This window comes from Octopus bimaculoides, chromosome 9 (assembly GCF_046866305.1).
Source record: "Octopus bimaculoides isolate indiv1 chromosome 9, ASM4686630v1, whole genome shotgun sequence".
In the NCBI taxonomy this organism is placed as follows: Eukaryota; Metazoa; Mollusca; class Cephalopoda; order Octopoda; family Octopodidae; genus Octopus; species Octopus bimaculoides.
In genome coordinates, this window is record NC_142936.1 from 34149933 (window position 1) to 34159627 (window position 9695).

The 9695-nt window shown below is 42.4% G+C and overlaps 1 pseudogene; it reads right to left on the minus strand.

Annotated features, from left to right (window-relative positions):
* Positions 1-3151: 3151 nt before the first annotated feature.
* LOC149134049 (uncharacterized) lies at positions 3152-5121 on the minus strand (annotated as a pseudogene).
* Between the last annotated feature and the right edge of the window lie 4574 nt (positions 5122-9695).

A 9695-nucleotide genomic window follows, 5' to 3' on the forward strand; every position in this document is an offset into this window, starting at 1 on the left:
GGCTCATACTTTACTATATATAACACTGGGCTGCATTTTAAAGTAGAATTTTTTTGCTTTTGTCATGAAAGGCATCTATCTTATCTAATTTGGGGTTGTTGATTTCAAACTGTCAAATGTTAGCAATAAAAAAAAGTACGTGTATTAGAAGTTATAATTATCTTGTGATAGTACAGTCATTTTAGTTGTTTTATGGGAAGATATAATCCTTTTTGGCAACATTGAGGTACGTATATTAGGTTAATAGGTATAAAAATTAGATACTTTATAAAATGTTGTACTATCGACCCATGAAATCTGTCAATAAAATACATCAGTATCACTGAAATAACACAATAATAAATAGTGCTACATTCTCAGAAGAAATGCACCTTCCAGCCAACAAATTCCATCCATTTCATGTTGAGTTTATATCTGACGATGTAGAGTTAGTATGAAAACAAAGCTAGTTTGTTTAAAGCAGCAACTTTCTTTTCTTGGATTCTTAGACATAGTCACTTCTATTATGTTCCCTTATTAAGCATCTACAATAGTTTGCCATCATGTTCAAATTCCACCACCACTGGTATCTTTCTGTGTCTTAGTGAAATGCAAAGAGTGTTTCCACCAACAGCTCCTTAACTGGTAATTTAAATAACTGTTGAGGAAATGCACTTTGATATTCAAATTACATCCTCACTTCTGGAAAAGAAAAAGTAACTAATTCACCTAATATTCATAGATTTTGTATCTTTTGTTGCACAAAGGGTCATCCACATCTGTTGATGTTATCTAGGGATTTTTTCTCAATAGGTTTAAGTAAACTTATAAATAGCTCATCTTTCATTAATACTTTTTATCTTAGACCTGTCTAAGATACTTGCCTTCAATTTCTTTCAACTTAAAGTAGGAAATTCTCAATGTAAATATTTGGAAAAAAATCTAAATTTTATCAAATTGTTTCATGAAACCTAGCAAGATGTTTTCCAGCTTTAAAAAATCTTTTTTCCCAACCATTCCTTTCTTACACGGTGATCTTGTTGAGTTTGTCTCATAAACACAAACAACAAAGAAATTTAGTGTAATTGCTTTTTCAGTTGAGCAGAATGTAAATCACTTTCAGATTTCTACATATGTTTTGTAAACTTGCACACGCAAGTGTTACCAGTCGAGAACTCCGCATGCTGTTTTGGAGCCTGCCTCTCAATGGCATCACTGCGCACCTCTCTAATATGAGATCCTGGTTACTAGATCAACTGGTTATTAAATATAGCTCAATATTCCTCTAGCCATTGCTCATCGTCTCTTTTTAACCAAATCCAGTGGCTAGCCTTCTCCACTGTAATTTGGATATCGGTCATGGTGGTATTTACTTTACAATGAGTTAAGCCTAACAATAACAGGCATTTGAAGTATTTGAGCTTTTCCAACACAACTTTCATGGTTTCATAACTTCCTTTTAGTTGTATTAAGTGACAAGCTGGTACAGAATTAAATACATTTCCATTGCTCCACAAAATACAATAAACTGGCCTTTGAGCTGTCAATGAGAAGTTGCTAGTTGCCTGATTCATATTACCATCACATTTAACAAACCATTAATATCATTGCAATAAATAATGTCATCTTCCATACTAGAGATCTGCAACTAATTTTTTTTTCTCTATGTTAACAAAAACTTCAGCATGGATCCCAATAATTCTGCTGAAGTCTTTAAATTATGCCCTAACTTAATTCAAGTAACCATGTTTCAGCAGGTTACATGCAACACTCAAATTGATGACATCTAACTTATAGCAAGAACAAGCACTCTGACATAATAAAGTACAATTCTAATGGAAAGTTTGAGTAATCTGTCTACAAATTAGTCCTGAGGTTATGTCCAGAAATATCAGCCATACAAAAATAGCAATCTTCATGATGATTTGTCAGTTCTAGTCCAGTCCATTAGCACACTAAAGTTCATTATTTTTTTAGACTTTTACCTTTGGTCCATTGCGTCAGATGTATGAAGCAAGCTGACAAAGTGAGAAGCCTTGGTTTGTTTTGATCACTCAATTTCACTCAAAAATACATGAATACAATATAAAACTTAATTTTCATTAGGTCTAAGTATCAGAAGATCCAAGCAGAAGTAAATAAGGAAACGTGTCTTGAATCGAGTTAGCCAACCTGGGAAAACTAAGAAACCAACATTTAGAACTGTTCTACTCCTGCAACTGTTCAAAGTTTACAGGTTATTCTTTTCAAGTGGTTTACGGCCATTCTCAGCTAATAACAGTTACAAGTTGAAACTTTCTGTTTTAAAAAGCTTTGCCAGATACTCTCTGTTTTAGGGAGTGTGGTGTGATGGAGGAAAAAGACAACAAGAAGCAAAAGGACAGAATGAAACGTTGGACCTCTTACCTTGTCGACCGCAGTGGAGTACACGATCGCTCCTGATCAGAACACGTCTTTCTCATAACCTCTCTGTTTTCTGACTGACTCCATGTGCTAGCCTTCGACCGTGTGTCGCCGACTTCCGATCTGACCCTTCCGGTCTGGCTTCACCTCTGTTTGCCTCACCCCTCTCCACCACAACACACAGCTCATCACAGCCCATAACACCCGCCACCCCTGATCTATAGATCATTCAACCGGCTCTCCCACTCACTCTTCGCTCCCGAACTACCTTAATTGGTTTCATAATCAGCCAACCAGGGAGGAGGGTACCACTCCTTCTGTGGTCGCTGTGCGACCCCGGGACTGGCCTGAGTTCCTGGCGCGCTGCCTTCATCATCTTGCCTACTGCTGCTGTCTTCATCATCCTGCCCACTGCAGCTGGTTCCATCCTCTGAAGCACTGACAATCTTCCGCACATCCAAAACATGGTGTGGCATACCATCGACTGAGACGTTCTTTGAATTGATGGAGGTTATAGTTCCTTTCCCCCATTGTGATGTGCACCATGCATTTGGGGGTTTTGCCCAAACCTCTTCCCCGATCTGCACGAAGGTGTGCTCTTCTTCTCCCCGGAGTCGCATTGATGCAATACAGGGGTGCCTCCACTCGTACCTGAATATTGCCGTGTGGCACCGACTCCTCAGCCTGTCCTGACCTGGGTGACATATTGTACCAAAATACGGCCTCGATTGGCGAAATGTGGCCCCTCTCTGCCATGGTCTTGATGGTACGATGATGCCTTTCCACCACTCCATTTCCACTTGGCCGGTATGCCGCCCTGAAGAAGCGGCTGACCTGCCACCCGTCAAGCATTTCTTTCAGCACCTCCGAGCGAAATGCAGTGCCATTATCCAGCAGCAGCTCATCCACGGGGCCTCGTTCCAGGAATATCCCATTTAATACCCCTGCGATTTCCTCTGCAGTCCCCGTCTTCATCTCCCTCCATATGGCCATCCGCCCCAGTCCGCAGTCAACCATTGAGAGGTACATCCCCTGCCGGTAGTGTGTTACGTCCACTGCCAGTCGTTTCCAGTTGTGGGCCACTGGAATACTTCCCGCCTCATGTACGCCCGGAGCAGGGTCAATAGACTGGCACCTGTCACAGCTGCTAACCACTCTCTGCACGCTCCGCCTCGTTACCTCCGAGTCAACTTTCCTGGCTAGGAACAATGCCCTGTCCACTCCCATGTGATGCATGGTATGCAGTCTCCTCAACTCCGAGTCACTCAGACAGCATACTGCAGCCTCAGCCTGCTCCGCATCCTCTGGCACCTGCAACCAAGCTCACTTTACCCTGGTTAGGACGTCTGCCCTGTTCTTTTCGGAAGGCACAAAAATTACGCTCAGCTCCAGATCGAACTCAGCGGTTAGCTCCCGCAATATTCCCAATCGGCGCTTTACCAGCATCTCTGCAGCCCTTTTGGTTCGCACCTTCCGCTCATTGGTGATGACTGCCGACACCCAACCAAGCACAGTGGCCGAATCGGTTCTAATTTCGATGGTGCACAGCCCCCACTTCAAGGCCAGGTTCACCCCCTTCAGCACGGCATCCAACTCCGCCACGTTGATATGGTTGCAGTCATCCATCTTCCTGAGCCAGGCTGCATCTTCCACCATGGTACCTCCCATTTCCAAGACAACCCCTATTGCGATGCTACTGGCGTCACACCAAACGATCCCACTCTTTGATTTGGGAACATACCAACTGCCCCTCACTGGATCCTCTGCTCTCACTCTGACCAAGACTTCCTGCATCATGTCGGTCGTTTTCTCCCCAACTCTGTCATTCCACTTTGCTCCTTCGGCTCGTCTCTTGATGAAGCTACATGCTGTCCGAAGCCATCCTGCAACCGGGTAATGTCCCACCAGCTTCCCGCACACCGAGAACAGTTCCCATCTACTCACGCTGGTGCCCAGTTCAGGGATCTCGTTCCCACGCCGAAACACCAATGCACTGGCCTTGTCTCTCCGTAGCTTGAGGCCCAGTGCAGCGCCTACTTCCATAGCCTCTGGTGGCTTGGCGACCAGTCCGAACTTCTTCAGGTGGCCTATGACCTCCGTTGCTGGCACTATGGTTTCATCCACAAGGATGTCATCAATGTACGAATTGGTAGCCCTTTTTACTCTGTCCACCTTTCTCAGGATGGCCTTGAGAATTGTTGCCATAATTTTTGGCGCTGAATTTAGCCCAAACCCCAGCCTGGTCAAACAGTATGTCCGGCCCTTGTACCTGACAAGCTGATGCTTCCACAGTCTCTCAGTCACATGCACCTGCAGGTATGCCGGCTTCAAATCGACGATCGTGGAGGCCCCTGTCATCTACCTCCATTCTCGCAAGGTGTCCCCGCAGACATCTGTGGCCTCGCCGCCCGTATGACATGATATGTGGTCATTCAGCTCTCGGAAGTCAAGCACTGGTCTGACCTTATGCTTCGTGGGCTGTACCACCGCCATCAGCGGCAGGACTCCGCTCTCTCCTTCTTCTTCCCAAGGGATCAATATGCCCTCCTTAATCCACCGCTCCACCTCCCCCTCGAACTCGCTTCTGGCATCTCCTTTCAAAGTATGCTGGTAGCAGCCCACATTATTTTTTAACGTCGGGGGCTCTCCCCTCCAGTGCCACTCCACTTTCCACCTCTGGCCATCGAAGGCGGCACGAAAATCCTGGTCTTCAAAAGTGTGCACGGCATAGTTTTCTTCGCGGTTCTCACCAATGCACGGCGTTGCCATACACGGTTTCCCCGTGACCCCAAAAGTCACATCGGCCTCGTTGACAGTGACACCTCCTAAACGGGTGATTGCATCCATCCCCATCACCACGTCAATCTCATCCACCAAGTGGCCAACTACAATTGCTTGCATCAGCTTTGCTCCCTGCACCTCAATCTGCACGTCAGTAATGCCTTCACAGCGTACCTCTCTTCCATCGACCGCCCTCACACTGCTTTCTCCACTCCACGTCTCTACCACTCCCGGAGTCATTGTACAGCCTGTGTCCACGAGGGCACGCGACATCTTCCCATCCACCAGCACATCAACAACGGGTAGAAAAAATTGCGCCTTTACTGATCTGAAAGGGAGACCACTGGCGCAGTAGTCTCCCTTAGACCGTTTCCCTGCAGACATTCGCTGGCTATATGTCCCGTTCCTTGACAACGGTAGTAGATGACCTCAAGCTTGGGTAACTTGCAGTCTCGCACCATGTGCGGGCCCTGACACCGGAAACACTGTCCTTTGAACGGTCGCACACATTCCTTGTTCGATCCCTCTCCGCTACTCCTTGGTCAGCCACTTTTTGCTGTCGCCGCTGCTGCCAACAGTGTCGATGTACAACACGACACTAACATACGAGCTCTCGTTATTATATTCGCCATGGGCATGGTGTTCACGTCCGGCAGTTTCTGCAATTCGACAGACAGGTGGTCAGGAAACCCAGTTATAAACGCCAACTTTACTGTTCGATCCAGCGATTCTCCCTCGTACCCCGCCAGTCTAGCCAACCTCCTAAGTTCGTTGGCAAACACGTCGACCTGTTCGCCGGTCCACTTCACTCTCCCCAGGTGAGCGTACGCCTCAAACATTCCTTCTGCGAAGGCCTCCATCAAGCGGATTTCTATTTTCTCCGCGCTAACTTGGTCCCTCTCTTCCATCTCCAAAAATAGCGCCAACGCCGGACCATCCAAGTAGAGCGGTAGAAAACTTGCCAAGTCGCATATCCCTTGGAGCTTCGCGACCAGCTTCATCTTTTTTAGCCATGCGACCACGTCCGTGTTGCCGCAAAACGGTTTAATTATATCACTAGAAATCCGGACTACACTCATAATTTTTTTTTTTTTTTTTTTTCTTATGGGCCAAAATTGCTTGTGGTGTGATGGAGGAAAAAGACAACAAGAAGCAAAAGGACAGAATGAAACGTTGGACCTTACCTTGTCGACCGCAGCGGAGTACACGATCGCTCCTGATCAGAACACGTCTTTCTCGTAACCTCTCTGTTTTCTAACTGACTCCACGTGCTAGCCTTCGACCGCGTGTCACCGACTTCCGATCTGACTTCACCTGTTTGCCTCACCCCTCTCCACCACAACACACAGCTCATCACAGCCCATAACACCACAGGGAGTTAATCTGGAAAACATATTCTTGAACTACACTGTATTATATGCTTTATGGTGATGTAACTATTTGTCTTTATTACCTTGCAGTTGTTCTTTGATTCTTTCACTGTAATATAGCAACTAAACAGTTGTAGCATATAGGCATTGTAAAATATTACTTGAATTTTAAATGAATAGAATGGTTTGAAATGAAGAATTAATACCAACTAATTTTTTAAAATGCCAATAACACTGGTCAACACATTTTTTGCCAACTTTGGTTTTGTGATTGTTTTTAGTTAATTTTGAGATGCTGATTTCAAATATGGTACCCATTTTTTTTCCTAACACATCAGGTTTGCATTCTATAACATACCTCTATTTTATGATGTGCTGTATAAATAATTTACTTGGTCAAGATAGTTTACTAAGTCTTATAGCTTCAAACCATGTTATAAATGTCAATAGAATATGAAATGTAAGACAGCATCACCTTTTACTAAATACATACTGTTAATTTTCTAATATGATGAATAAAGCACAAACCATCATACATTTACCTTCATATTCATGGAACAAATTTTCGCTTGCGAGAACATAGAGTATTTCATGTCTACATAGTCTCTTTGAATACTCCAACAGTAGTCTGCCGTCATGTGTGTTCCATTAGCCTTGATATCTCTCCTCCATAATCTTGATTGTTTGATGAAAATGCTCACCATGCTCATTGTTCACGTCTCCAAGATGAGCAGGAAATCCATTGAGACGGCTATTAAGAAAATGAAGCTTTATGCTCATGTTGCAGTCTAAAAGATGAATCCTTGTAGTTTGCAGCCTTTTCACTCCCCTCAAAATCCTTTCACAACAGTCACAAATGAATCCCATGTTCTTTTTTCTATGTCAGCCATCAAGCTCGAGAAATTCTGGCATTTTGTTAACTTTCTGATTTATGGCCCTTCAAAAACACCTGCTGTTATTTTATCATAACTTTGACCAGCAAATGTACATATGAATTTGAAACAGTTACCTTCCACATTAAGAGCTTTGACTAATTACTTCATTAGTTCTAGTTTAATATGAAGGGGTGGAAAGATGATTTTCTTTTGTTCAACAAGTGGTGGGTGTATGATATTCTTTTCCCCATCAGTCAAACTTCCTAACTGGCCAGAGTTTATATTCCCAATGTTTGTCTCTCACTTGGTTATCCCATAAACACAGGAAACACAGATATTTTGTATACCCCCCTTGTTGACCAAGTAAAAAGTTGACCATTTTTAGATCCACACATGACCCATTTGTGTTCATCATACTTAAGTAAATCTAGTACAACTTTTATGTGATCGTAATTCTCTTTTAAGTGCAAAGAGTAACCAATAGGAAGTGCACCAAACAAGTTTCCATTATAGAGTAATACACATTCTAAACTTCTTTGAATTATCTATAAAGAGTCTCCATTCACTAGGATCATACGGTTCAACACCCATCACGTTTAACAGTCCTGCCACGTCACAACAGTAAACAAAATCTTTTCCATTTGTAAAGAATATCAAGAGACCTTTTTCCTTGTTCTGATAAATCACGTTTTTTTTTTTCTTTCTGCAACAAATTCTTCTCTTTAAGTCTCGAAGCTAACAGTTCTGATAACTCTTTTGACAGTCCTAGATCTCTAACTAAATGACACAAGCTCTCTTCCACAGAGGACAGGTGTGACTTATTGACACACTACTGAATTGTGAAGAAGACAAGTATATAAGCCACATTTGCATTAAAAGCTGTTTGATTATCATCTTGTATATTTTTCCTCCTTTTTTTTTTTTTTGTCCCACATGAAAAGACTTGCCTGGTTGAAGTTTTCATTTTCCTTGGTTGAATGTTTCTACAAAGTCTGTATCACTGTCATCTTTATGATTGACATCTACTTCACATATATCACTTTCACCTTGCAGTGAAGGCAGATCTTTGAAAGCAAGTATTAGTGTTCCATTTGAGTGAAGCACTGGATGAATTGCTGAATCCAGATTTGGGTAACTTATTTTCTGTTGCGTTTTCTTACTATAAATAGAGGTCTTCATGAGACAAAAGTAACAATCGTTTACATGGTTCTTTGGCTCCCACCATATCATAGGAATGTCAAATGTTAGTTGTTTCCTTGTGCCTTTTGTCTATTGGTGTTGATTTTCGACATACGGTTTACATACATTGTGCGGGTCCACAATTTATCCTGATCACCAACTTTAATCTTTAAGCCAAGTAGGATCTTCTCACAATGTCATTAACATTCATCCTTTGACTTGGTACTGTAAAACACCCACATCATCATCATCATCATCATCATCATCGTTTAACGTCCGCTTTCCATGCTAGCATGGGTTGGACGATTTGACTGAGGACTGGTGAAACCGGATGGCAACACCAGGCTCCAATCTAATTTGGCAGAGTTTCTACAGCTGGATGCCCTTCCTAACGCCATGTGTAACAAAAAGAGTCAGGGGAATTCAAACATTTCAAACATGGAGCTACAGGTGGGGCCAATATGGGCCAGCCCATAGAAAGAAAAACTAGACATGATACAAAAAAACTATTGCCATTTCAAAACTCAGTGACCCCAAATTACCCCAAAACTGACTCAAACTTAGGTCAGCAGATAAAAAGTTAGAATTTGTTGGACAGTGTAATTGATAAATTCACATCTCTACTAGGGTGATGCTTATTTGGAATCAGTACCCCCAAATTAGCTTATCCACAAACTGCTTTCACCTACAAAGAAGCAAAATTGTTACAGACCAGTGTAATCTAATCTAATTTACAATATAGTTTATTTAAATTCAACTTATATATTTCATTTATTGTCTCAGTTTAAAGGAAAAAAACCTTCAGATTTAACAACTCATGATTTTTGTATCTTCTTTCTTTTAGACAGATCGAGCTTCACATGTTTAATCTTGTTAAGGCTTAATTTCTGGATGTATACTAGATTTGTTGTCACTTTGAGAAGATCAAAGTAGACTCAACTTTGTATATGACAGTAGAGAAATTTGATCCTTTCTTTTGATGTACTCTCAGTATGGACACTTTTCTTTAGTTAACTTCTTAGAGGATAACCATTGCTTGTCTGCTAGCTGTTTGAACATCCAAATTCTTAGCTCAGCTTCTGCTTTATAGCTAGTGATTTTCAAAACT